Raw genomic sequence first — 13,577 nt, forward strand, 5'->3', positions numbered from 1 at the left:
TCCATAGTCTGCTAACTGTCTATATATGGAGACAAGCTTGTTCTGTGGACACTCTCCCTCAAAGTGGGTGTCCAGCTAAGATGACTCAAAAGGCACAACACAGAAAGTTCAGTAATGTAAGAAAGAAGCTCAGAGTAACAGCTAAAGGAATCGCTGCAGCTGGTGTTAACATCTCTGTTCATGAGCCGACCATATGCAAATCATGGTGAATGGTTGCATGGAGCATGTTGGTCTGTCATGGACATCGTGGGGGAAGCTGCTGCTCTCCTAAAAACATTGCTGCACACCTGCAGTTTGCCAAAGAGCAGCTTGATACTCCACAACACTACAGGGAAAATGTTTTGTGGACTGATGAAACTATGGGTGAATTGTTTTGGAAGAACATGCAGCACCACGTATGGTGTAAAAACCTTTTCTTGTCGGCACAAGAAAAGATCATCCCAAAGATGAGGAACAGTGGAGGGACCATCATGACCATCATCTGGGCCTGGACAGCTCACATCATCAAGGGGAAAATGAATTCCCAAGTTTATCAAGGTCTCTTACAGGATAATGTCAGGGTGGTTGTCCACCTGATGAAGGTCAGTAGAAGCTGCGTGATGCAGCAGGACGTGTCTAAACATCAAAGTAAATCTACTACAGAATGAATTTAAACAAAGAGAATCCACCTGTTGGAGGTCAAACCTTAACCCCGTAGAGATGCGGTGGAATGACTTGAAGAGAGCCGCTCACAGCAGACATCCTAAGAATATGGCTGAGCTGAGGCAGCTCTGTAAGGACGAACGGTCCAAAATTCCTCCTCAACATTGTGCAGGTCTGAGCAGCTACAGAAAACACTTGTTTCAGATTATTGTTGCCAAAGGAGGTTTGACCAGTTGTTAAATCCAAGGCTTCACCTACTTTTTTTTCACCAGCACTGAATAAAAGTTTAATATGTGTGTTCAATAAAGTGTTATTAATTTAAGCACATTGCGTTTGTCTAAACTTACAACTTAGATGAAGATCAGATCACATTTTATGAACAATTAACAAAAAAAAAAAAAGCTTATGCCAAAGGGTTTATTTACTTTTTATTGCCACTGTATTTGGATCTGTAAATATTATACTGAGAAAATTGCTGCATTTTTATATTTCTTCATTTTTACTAGTAGGCTTTGCAAGAAAAGTAATCTGAGCCCACATCCTACAGTGTTTCTGTCAGCCATGCTGTATGTGGAGTGACACCTGCAGAGGTCACACATGAGCTATGACTCTGCAGGGAGAAGGGCAAGAGGAAGTGGAAAGGGAAGAGAAACACCACAGACAGAGACTGAGGTGACAATCAGACTTCAGTCTAAGAGTTTTTTATGGACTGTTAAGCTTTTGTATTTTCTGCTTTATTTGATAGTAAAATTGCAAGTACTTTTAGTTCTTCTGTATTACCACTGAAGCTATTTCTGTTTTGCAAGACTTCATTTATTTACTCAACCACATTACATTTATTGTCCTTTTTTTGCTCCTTTTATTCATCTGCTGAAGTTACTAGTTACTTTGACAACTGAATTGAGGGTTCACATGCATATTGCATATGTTATGCAAAAGAATATAAAGCTAGATTTTCAACTACCCAACACTACAAATCATCAGCTCTAGTGCTGGATCAGCTAAAATATAATAACATTGCTTTAATCAATAATTTCACTGGAGAGAGGCATTTTTCAGAATAAGTGCTTAAAATTTTTAGCTTTATCATAATTTGATGCTTTTTCATCGATCCCACTGGACAGAACTGGATGGCTAAAGTGCACTGAAGGTCCCAAGTCAAATCTCAATCCTGAACAACACAGGAAAACGTCTGAGCTACCACAACAAAATAAAAATTTAAACAATCTACTCTGTCCCACTCCATCAGTCAAAAGCATATGCTACAGCCAATCATTCAAAGCCACAGAACTTTATTTCAGAGTAAAGCTCCTAATGGTTCCAAACATACTAAATATGTCATGCTGAATTATGGGGGAATGGTATAAATTGATGCAAGAGACATGCAGAATTTTTCCATTTGATGTAATGGCGGGGCCATAAAAAGACAGCTTCTTGAGGTGGAATATTTCATTCAATACAAGAATTAAATTCTGTGGCTTCAGTAAAGTCTTATGTACAAAATACTGTTTCGTACGTGACTGTGTCATGTGTGTGGAGAAGGGTTTTTCTCACTTAGGAAACACTTATGATTAAGAGGAACATCAGGTTTCGAGCTGCCTCAGTGAACTCAGTGAACTTTTCTGAGCCTGACATTGATCTTGTACTACTGGAATTATACTGCACCAGTAAACTCCACCCATCTGGTAGCTCGTGTAAGTAAAAACAAACATGATAAAATACTTGCAACCAGGATTTCACCCAGACCAGTGACAGGTACCGTACCGCAGTAACAAGTGTTTTTGTCAAGAATGCTATTCATTCAGTCCTCCAGAGAGCCCATGCACATTAATCTGACATTGGTGTCACAAACTTCCCTCTGAACTTAAGTCAGGAATCTTTCCTATAACTTTTATTCAGCTATTTTCAAGCCAAAGCTGTCCTTATTGAGTAAAAAGTTACTCATTCACTGTACAATTCACTAAAAACCACATTTTCAAATATCATCAATTCCATGACTACAACATAATGTTCTGATTTACGAGGAGTCAAAGACGTCATGTTGTTGGGATCAACTTCATGGAAGAAAATAAAAATCATAAATTATCACGCAACACGTTCATTTATTCCCAGAGAGTCTTCTCACATAAAATCCACTATGCTTAAATCCCCCTAACTCTTCAACATAGTTACGGATAGTTACTCCAAAGCTAAAGCCAGGCATCTTTCTCCTTCAACAGGAAAGTCAAAGTGCTGACAGTGTTGCTGCAGCAGCTGAGACTCCTCATTATGGTCTATTAAAAATATACCCATATTGTGTATTGAGATATTAGACAGAGACTGTCAGTTTGAGCATTAATTCTCTTATTTTCTGTCTTGCTACTTACAGTTTAACAAGAGATTAGGAATAAAGCCCAGATTGTGCATTCTTCTTGAACTCTAGACATAAAAAAGAAATGATTAATTTTCTTGATTTTCTAGAGATCACAATTTTAATTTCCATTTTATTCTTTATACTTTAAACCAAGATTAAAAATACATTTTTCAAGAGATGCCCGGCTGAGAGATAAGTATAAAGCCAAATGGGTTTAAATGAATACATTATATATATACATATAATGTATATGTATTACAAAAAACAATCATAACAACATTGCAACATTTTGGAGGGCATAAAGGAGCATAATACAGTAGCTCTGACCCATATGTCCTCTAAGCAAGTAAGACCAAAATGACTTAAACTGAAATTGTAAGCAACATAATATTGTTGTTTTTTTGCCCATATGTTTTTGCGCACAGCCTCAGTAGACATTTGTGTGTGTTTGTGAGTGCCCATGTACTCACCTGCCTCGCAGCATCTGAGGCCTGGTGGTTCCACATCCTCTGTGTCTTCTGTTGCCCTGCACCGAAAATACAAGACACAGAAAAAAAAACTCAAATCACAAATCAAAAGTGTGGAAAGTCACAGCTCTGCTGTTTCGACCTGCACTGTGAAAAATGATCGAGAGCTGTGATTGATTAGGACGTGTGCTGTGCGGTGTGGTTGCGTGTTGTTCTCCCACAGTGTGCCAGTACAAGCTGAGAACAGGACATTCTTAGTGGAACATTTCTGCTGTTACATGTCAGTGCTGTTGGGCATAGGACCAGCTGGAATTTATTCAAATTATCAGGGACACTTATTCTTTTCATGAAGTAAAGTGACGAGCTTTGCTTTTCTTAATTTAATCTATAATATCACAATAGAGGATATGTAAATAAAAGTAACATTAGAGAACTATTTTTCTTTGCTTTGAGGCAACTGAAATGTAGATTAATCCAAAAAGGAGCAGCCATTTACCATCGACAAATTGTGTCAGTTCAGATTATAATAATAACACTAGACTGATTCACTTTCTGCCCTTTAGGAAGGTCAAAACACAAAGTCAGCCACAGCTCTGACTCTGCTGGACGTCTGTGTCAGGCTCAAGAGAACGTGGGTAAGCGAAGGCTTAAATGGAAATGTTCTCCGAGAAAATCGGCCCTTCTTCTGCTGCTGCATTGACGCAAACTTCTATATACACACAACAAATAAAGGCAAAGAAAAGGCCACTGCATTATTCCATGGACATTGCAGTTGTGTATCTCCACTGCTCATTGCCAAATGTGTTCATGAATATTTCTGTCATACTGCTGCAGCAGCAGTGGTGTGTCGTACTGTGTTCTAGTTCAATCTTGTAGACATACAACTCAAACAGTTAAAGATTTTGCAAGCACATGAAACAGGCTGAGTAGGTGGTTTCAGAATATCTGGTCTTATTTAATTCCTAAAAATCCCCTTTTACTGCAATATGTACACGGAACCTTGAAGATGAGATTATCTACAATTAGGGTTTAGGTCATGCTGTTTCAACATTTCTAACATTTGCCTTGGCCTGTATTTGATTCTTGGAACAAGTGTCATCCAACATGAAATGTGACCGAGAACAACTTTAAACTCAGTGACCTTCGAACTGAATAAATCCACGTCAAGTTTACAACCAAAAAATTACTATAGCTTTGGTCTGCGAGGAAGATGATGTATATAACCAGCCTCAAATAACCCCTGTCATTTGGTATTCTGGCTGTGAAAGGAAATTTATTTGAACAATTTAGCCATTTATCTCTCACCCAGAAGGGTTTATCAGCTATTTATAGCTTTTGTTCCTTCCATACTATCTCAGCTTTAAGGAATACAAAGGGATTCAGAATCCTTCACAGCGTCTCAACACTGGCTTTAATAAAGCCAGTTTGTGTAGGTGTTTTATGTTTTTTTTTTTTTCCTCATAAGTACATAACGCGGGCAGCCTCTTTTTGCTGTGGGTATGTTAAAACTGAACCGGAAGAACCTGCACTGCTCCCCACAGAGCCCTGCTTCATTTGCTTTTCGTCTCTCCTTTCCTCTGCCCCCCTCCCTCCCCATGTTCTCACAGGACTCGTGAACTCTCCATAAACTCGCTGATTCCCTCCAGAACGCTGCTGTCTATCCGAGATCAGTAGAAGTAGAAATAAAACGAAAGAGTGAGAAAAAAGCTGAAACAGACAATAAGGTATGGAGAATGAAGAGAGGAAGAGGGAGGGAAAAACAAAAAGGGAGAGAAGCAGGCCAGATTGCAGAGGGTTGAATCAATGCAGCGGCCTGGTCCCTTTTTTTCTCCCCTCTCTTTTTTTCATTTTTTTCTCTCTCTCTCTCAAATGATTCACAGTGGAAAGAAAAGGCCTTTTCCCTGTCCTCAGTTGAACTCCACATCAGCTTCCTGTTAGAAAGGCAAGGAGGAAACACCCAGAGCAACACGCGCGTGCGCACACACGCGCAAACACACGCGTGCGCACACACACACACACACACCCACACACACACACACACACACACACAAATACACACAGAGGAAGGCCTTCACTAGTGGATTCTTTGCTGCCAGAGAAATTAGGTCAAGCACTTAAATGCCCTGCACTGAGATGCGCAGAGATTTAAAACGTGAAGTGTTTGGTGGGGACAAGAGACATACCAGAGCAACAAACATGCACGCACACAACCGCTGCACTTGGAAATAAATGCTAGCTACACACTATACTGTCAGCTCATGGCTTGCCACATTATTAATACCAAAAAACCTGAAATAATCGGTGACAGACACCCACTGCTCTTACTCTTAATACACCATCCATCTGTGCAGATTAGAACAAGACAAGGTGGCTCAGGCACACACAATAGAGTAAATGATATGTATTTGAAAAAACACCTTTTAAGTCTCCTCACAGGGAGAAACTAAGGCACTACGTGCACGCATTCTCAAAACGGCAGATGACCTGATTAGGGAGTGACAGGAGTCTCTGTGCGCCTCTAAAACTCAGCTCAGGACAGGACAGCACAACACGCCACACTGCAGTATCAGCCGTGCACGCCGAAACCCCCCACCCCACCCCACCCCACCCACCCACCCCCCCACCGCCTCCCTGCTACACCAACCCCACCGCCTCCCGCCCTCTGACCTGAAATGCCCTTAAAGAAACAACACACCCCATCACCATCACATCCAATCAACTATTCATAGAAAGGCTGGATTGCGCTGGGCCTGATCTTGCCGTTTAGGGTTTCAATCAATTGCGTGAGATATGAGAGACTGGGAGGGAGAGTGGGAGGGAGGATGAAGCTGTTCTGAAAGCAAATGAGAGAAAATTTGGGTGAATCCAAGCCTCCTCTCCTCTCCATATTGGCCACTGCAGATATGGCCCACAACGGGGCTCTGAGCTACAGGGTGGCAGGGTAATTCAGACAATAATCTCGCCAATTTTCACTCTGCAGCCATGTGCTTTCTCCTGTCCCACTGACTCACAGTGGAGAAATGAGTCCCGGTCCATTGTCTGAGGGCCACCTGTGTTTCTGCTCCATTTTCTCGAAAGCACAATGGCATTTTCCTGTTTATAACGGTGACTGCGCTTTATAAACATGCAATATCAGGGTATTAATACATCACATAAAAGAGCTTGTTTGTGACCGAGAGCTGTGGCCAAAAGGTCACAAACTGACCCTCTTCATATTCTAGCTTTTGACAGTTGTGTTTCTCTTTCCAGTGAAAGGGTGAGAAAATGAGACATGCAGCATGAGAGAATGTGGTAATAGCACAACACCATGTTCCTGTCAGCCAACACAGATCTTTTCTTGGGGAACGCTGCTGCGTTGCAATTTTCGACTGACACTCCAGTACGAACAGAATCTTACCCAGTCGGCCAACCAACCTGCAGATGAAGCTTTGAGAGCACACACACACACACACACACATGCGCGCGCACGCGCGCTCACACACACACACACACACACACACACACACACACACACACACACACACACACAAAGCAAAATACATGACCAGATGTGCAGGATGCCAGAGATGATCTAAAAGGACAAACAACCCCTTAAGATAAACTGATAAAAGTGTGGCATGTGTGTGTGTGTGTGTGTGTGTGTGTGTGTGTGTGTGTGTGTGTGTGTGTGTGTGTGTGTGTGTGTGTGTGTGCCACTTTTAAAGCTTTGTGCTGAGCCCAAGGTGCCGATGTGCTGTGGGTAAAAGTTATCTTAGGCATGAACGATATCTGTGGCATGATCTGAGGCAGCTAAACTAAAAAGGGACCATGTCTGAATCTCACACATAACAAGATGACATTTTGAAATGTGCTTCAAAGCAGGACAATCACAATCTATATCCTGCATATTCACGCAGTGTAAAAGGTAATATGTTTCTATTGTATAGCAATAGTCTTTCTACGAGCTTCGGTGCACTACTGCATTTTGCTTTAGTTGCTCACAGCAAGTTGAAGGTCCAAACTGATTTTTTTTTCAGGAAAATGTGCAATTTTATCAATTAATAGTCTATAGGCACAAGAAGAAATGATTTAGGCTACAAAATGAACTATATATGAACCTATAAAACACTTACTTGTTTTGCTGTCTAATGGGAAAATCTACGTGTCCTACCTGATGAATGTGCAGCTCCTGTTATGACTCCCCATGCACACACACACACACACACACACACACACACAGACACATACACACACACACACACACAGACATATGTAATATCAATGAAATATTACCACACACACATCCACATTTTAATTTCACAAGGGGATTTAAGTTTCTGTCTTTTTAAAAATATATATATTTAAGTCTCACTGTACATATGAGAAACAGCCAGGAAGCACCATACACGCCTTTTAACCATTAAAAATACATTCAGCTACTGCTGAGTTAGCTCCTCTCAGATTTCAATGAATTAATTTCATCAAAAACTTCTCTGAGGGAAACCACAGTGACACATCAGGGGAAACCGCACAGCTCTACCATATGTCTCATGTCTTACATACACTGATTATCTCAGGGTGAACAGCTCGGGAAACGCCGCTTTTCTAATTAAATGCACATTTTACTGAAATCTTACAAATTGCTCACTTGGAGAGCGGCGATGTATTCCGCTGGATTGACGTGATGTGCCCGGCTGCCAATCTGTGCATCGGGGATAACAAAGGGAAAGATTATGCCTCTCTGCGAAGGGAAACTAGGGCACGAAAAGGCGACCTCTTTTCTTGTATTGCGAGGGAGAATCTACAGCCTGGCGACCATTTCATTTTCACGTAAAGACTAGACTACGTTTGGTACTCGTTCTCAAATTTACAGACGATTATGTTGAGATGTTAAGCTGTTATTCCGAAAGCGTTTGTCTTTTGCACCCTGGAAACTTCCCCCCAAGGACTGTGGATCGTTTCAGTCATAACAGTGTCAATATCCACTGACCTAGTCTGGGGGAAATACACCACTGCATGCTTACGCTTAAAAAGTCCGTCCTCGTTGTCATTTTTACGCATTTTACGCAAATGTAAACCTCTAAAAAAAATCACCTTACAAAGAGAAAAGTGTAAATTTAAGACTACGCACCGATAGGTGTCAAGTTCAAGTTGGATGATCTCTTCCTCCGGGGTGTCCAACTCCAAGTCCGCGGGCTTTATATTTCCTAGACGGTTGCTTGTCCTCTATTATGTGTCTGGAGCCAGTGAGAGCAGAAAATAAAAAAAACACAAAGCGATAATATTCGTAGGCTGAGAAGCGGAAAAGGTCGTCATGTTGAATATGTTGGGAGACAATCTCCGAGAGCGACTACCGGGCCATTGAAAGAGTTGTTCCCCCCTCTCTGCCTTTCTCTCGCCGGCCATCCAGCTCGGTTCAATGGGGACACACAGGCTGCAGACTGCGCCGTGCGTCCTGCGCCGCCGATGAACCAGATGCGTCAAGTTCAGCTGAGGTGAAGCCCCGTTATACAACCAGCCTGGGTGTGCAGCAGCCTGCACTATCGCGCTGCTTATTTAATGTCTCCTAAAGGGGAAAAAAAAAGAAAAAAAGAAAAGGCACATCACACTGAAATATCTGCAAAAACTAGACTGTGTTGAGACGATTATTAAGGGCTCCCTCACTCCCCCCTCCTGCCCCCTCCACGGATCTTAAAATCACTGTTTGCTTTTGTGAACTTACCTGATGTCAGCCTTATGAAAATGATATTTTCACAGTGTCATTCACTTCACGTTGGAATTTAAAGTTGCCTAAACTAACGCCGTGAAATTATAAACAAGTACATTATCATTTGGGAATAATAAATGAATAATACCATGCAGTTTTAAGAGATTAAAATGCAATAAAGTACGACAAGAGCACTATAAGGTCACAGTTTTAACGTTGTACACAGACTTCAGCTCCATCTGGGATTATTTTAGAAATAATACACCGTGTTTTTCGTCTGTCACCCCCCCCCCCCCCACCCCCCACTTCTATATTTAACAGCAAGCATGCATGTTTTAGCTTTAAAGTCTTATTAATATTAAAATATGTATTTCAAACAAGTAGCAGGAGTCGGGTTAAAGAAAACTGACAAAAACAAGCAATACCTTATATTATCAATATGGCTGTGTCACCCACCGACAGTGCTAAAAGAGCTCTAATAACAGCAAAAACACCTTTAAACATAGCTAACTTCATTTGTCATGCTAACTACAGGATTAGCTCAACAGCTAATTATTTTCTGTTTATGCTAGCTAAGAAAAGGCGAGTGTGATTTTAAAAGATGTATTTCTCACACCTGTTTGGCTGCGTTAATGAGCCTGATTCAGTTTTGTCCCGTCTGAAAGATAATGAAGGTCTAGTTATCCAGTTACACACCACAGGTGACTTGGAGGACAAGCCCAGACTTGTTGAGTTACCCGATTTGCCTCACAGACACTTTATTGATTAATCAGCTGTGGAGATGAGGCAAGACGGAGCTGTTAAAGGACCAATCCGACATTCAAAAAGTCATTAAAAATATCTCCAATACCAAGAACAGGAAACATTTTGAGATCCATTTAACCTCTTATGCTGGTTTATATGGGTCTTAATTTAAGTTGCTGACATTACACTAATGTTTCATGTACCAATTTTTACTTTGACTAAACAATATTATTATTGTTTGAGAGCAGTGGAATAAAATACAGTAAATTTTAAGCTTCCTTGTAAGTGATGTGAAATGTTCAAGTTTACAAAAAACACATATCACATCTATAGATAGATAGATATTATCCACTTCATAAAATGTGTTATTCAGCAGAATAAAGACATCAAACCATAACTAACAACTCATAAACAGAAAAAGGCATGTTACACTCTATTTATGCTGAGTATAGACCCCTGCAGAGTCACTATTTAAAATGCAGAGACAGAAATTACAGTGCATGTTAAATTAAGTGCATCAGTTTTCAGAATATAGATAAGAATCTTTAAAGGCACTGATAATAATTAACTTTTAATATGGACTCCCTGGGATCTTTATTAACACACTCCTTCACCAAGAAATATAGTGATATGGAAATTAGTGAATAAGTAGTAAAAAGTTAATTATTAAATTAAGTAGTTAATTAAAATCTTCTTATTGTGAAAATCGGTTGAGTTCATTTACAAACTTTATTGTCTTTTAAAATAAAATTTGTGGGAAGGTTTTAAATTAAAAGCACATTTGTTATAATCTGTAAAAGAAACAGAAATGCTTAAAATTAATAATAAGCTATAAAGGCAATGCTCTCTTGTTCAGTTGAACACACGTTTGTTTGTCCAGCTGTCCGTGTTTAAATCACTGTTTGTGTGTTTGATTTTTTTTTTTCTGGCTCTGTGCACATGAGTCGAAGCATCAGTTCCAATGTGAACCTGCACAACAGAAGCGAGTGTATTGAGTGGTGGTAAATCTGTATTGACAGGTGATATTACAGCTGCACTCATTGACCGTGCTCTGTGTACAATTCGCCTATATCCATCAGCACAGAAAGAAACTATAGGATTAAGAGAGAGAGAGAGAGAGAGTGTGTGTGTGTGTGTGTGTGTGTGTGTGTTCCTACATCTCGACTGCCCATGAGCTGAACATGTAGGCTACAGATAACAGGGATTAGAAGGTGACACAAGTTCATATTGACGGAGATTCACCTGTTGTAACACAAGACAAACAAACACACACATACACACAATATTTTTTAACATCCAAATACTTTCACAGTGTTTAAAAGTAAAATAAAACTGAGTGTTGTATTAAAAGCTCTGTGAAAGAAGAAAGAAAGACTGCTTTATAAATGAAAGCAGTGTGTGTACTTTTATTATAATTCACTAATGTGCTGCAAATTCATTTTAGCCCATTCTAAGTAAATGCTTCAAAATAAGAGGAACATTACCACCAGTATGCAAATAATTATAGTTACACAATTTGTAATAACTTTTATACTGCAAAAGCAAATATTTTAAACATTGTTGAATTAGATTTTTATATATGACATTGTATAATCAAAGTTCATTTTTTGCACCTGTCTGTATTTGTTCCAGATATAGACATGTGATTTCAAACCTCTTACTACAGCTACCAATGCCCTATATGTTATCATACATATTATATATATAAATATATTACACATTAAGGTACCTAAAGGTGTAGGATATGAAAGTTGTAATTTTAGCAAGCTTAAAAATGTAGAGTATGTTTTTTTTTTTTAACTTTAATCTGATCTATGAATACATCTATCTATCTTGCTTTTCTAGTAGCATTTACAATAAAGCAATTTGTCATTTTATTTTAACTCATTTTCTTCTGCTATGACGGTTTCAGGTTTGTGGTGATATTATTCATATTTTTTTAATATAAAAAAGAAGATATAAAATAACTACAATTTCAGGAAACATTTAGTAATGAACTTTTTTCTTTTCCTTTGTTACTTTTCATCCAGTTACTCAACGTTGCCGAGCAGCAGCTGTCAGACCTTTACAAGAATGCAGTAGAAAATCAAAATGTTGCGGTAAAGTGAAATATCACCTTAAGTATGATATGAAGAGATGTTAGTCACGCTGATGGATATAATGTAGATATGGTATTAAGCACTTATCATCCAAACCTTACACCTAAATGGACTTCAGTCAATACTCATCAATCTTTCATTTTTTATTATTTGTGTGTATCCTCAATCACTCGCTTACATCGATTAAGAAAAAAAGTATTGACAAGAGAAAAGTATCGACTCCACTTTTTATTTCCACAATTTGAACCGGCAACATGTCTGAGGAGGTGAGGCAAGATGAGGAGAGGAGAGGAGAGGAGAGGAGAGGCGAGGAGAGGAATGGAGGGGAGAGGAGAGGAGAAGAAGGGGGTTGTAGAGGTGGCCAGGGCACTCCATTTGGCACTACTAATTTGCAATCAGACACTCTCTTTGAGCTCTCTCTCTACCATGTCTCCAGACAGTGTGGATGGCAGCTGAGACAAAGCTAGCATTCTCCGCCGCCCAAGACCCCTCTCAGTTTTATTTCAGGCCACTGCTCTCAGACACAAACCATTCTGCATGGAGTACCCAACGACAGCACCTAGAGACAGGAGAGGAGGAAGGAGCAAGCTCAGAGGAGGAAGAGGAGGAGAGGCGGCGGCAGCGGGGGGGGAGGTGTGGAAAAGAGTGGGAGGAGGCTTTGTCGAGGGCCAAACTGCTGTCTCTCTCCCCCACCACCCTAACCACCTACCCCCCCCCACCCACCCCCCCCTCGGATGGTACCCTGGCCTGTTCCTCTAAAACATGCTGCAGTGCAGTGCCACGCCCCACCTAGCGCCATGAAAAGACACCATGAAGAGACTTGATCGATGACACTGCTCAGAACAGGAGAGCCGATCACGACCTTTCCCCTCCAATTAGTCACTCCAAGCAAAACCTGATTCGAGATCAGTATCCAAAACGTGTTGAGTTTGACAAACTCCTCATCAGATCGGTTTAGCTACTGCACATGCACCAAATAGAGAAAATACTATAAAGACACAGCAGCCACAAACGCACCCATCTGATACACTGGATCGGAATCGGTCCAATCGATCCAACTTCATTAAGCGGATCGGGCCATGACATGACAGAGCCTCATTAAATACAGTTTTTATGTCACTATCACTAATGTCACTGGTTTTAGTGCCACTGAAGTCTGACACTCATAATAACTTACATAACAATTATCCCAATGAATTCCACACAGAGAGGTACAGGTTTTAATTTGGGGAGAAAAAAGAACACTGATATTGGATCAGTTCTCCGAGTCAGGTACCTAAACCTGAAGAGTCGGAGTCAGTCCCGGGAGACTAAAAGTTGGACAGGAGCATCCCTACTATCATCCACATCTAAGCTGCCTCAAAGCTTCTTTTTGTCCACCTCCTCCTTTGTGATTGGTATGTGCTCGATACTTTTTTATTAAAGTTGTGTTCAGGTTGGCTAAGCATGCATGTTTTTACAGCAACGCCCTGTTAAAGGAAATAATAAAAATGAATGAAGGATAATAGCTTTTCCTGGGGCTTCCTGAGATGAGCACATGTCCCTAGTGTAACTTATATCTGGTTTCATCTTTTAGAAATCAGTGT

The 13,577-nt window shown here is 40.3% G+C and overlaps 1 long non-coding RNA gene across 3 annotated transcripts in view; it reads right to left on the reverse strand.

Moving 5' to 3' along the window:
• The window catches only part of LOC111224781, a 33,133-nt gene extending 24,215 nt beyond the window's left edge, over positions 1 to 8,918 (reverse strand). The window contains exons 1-2 of one of the 3 annotated variants that reach the window (XR_002665242.1): positions 8,573 to 8,918; positions 3,466 to 3,521 (exon numbers count right to left, since the gene is read on the reverse strand). This is a non-coding gene — a long non-coding RNA (uncharacterized LOC111224781). Of the gene's footprint in view, positions 1 to 3,465; positions 3,669 to 7,612; positions 7,651 to 8,572 lie in introns of those variants that run through there. The other 2 variants (XR_002665243.1, XR_002665241.1) reach the window with 2 other exon arrangements.
• Positions 8,919 to 13,577: the final 4,659 nt, after the last annotated feature.

This window comes from Seriola dumerili, unplaced genomic scaffold (assembly GCF_002260705.1).
Source record: "Seriola dumerili isolate Sdu_G_001 unplaced genomic scaffold, Sdu_1.0 BDQW01000138.1, whole genome shotgun sequence".
Classification (NCBI taxonomy): Eukaryota; Metazoa; Chordata; class Actinopteri; order Carangiformes; family Carangidae; genus Seriola; species Seriola dumerili.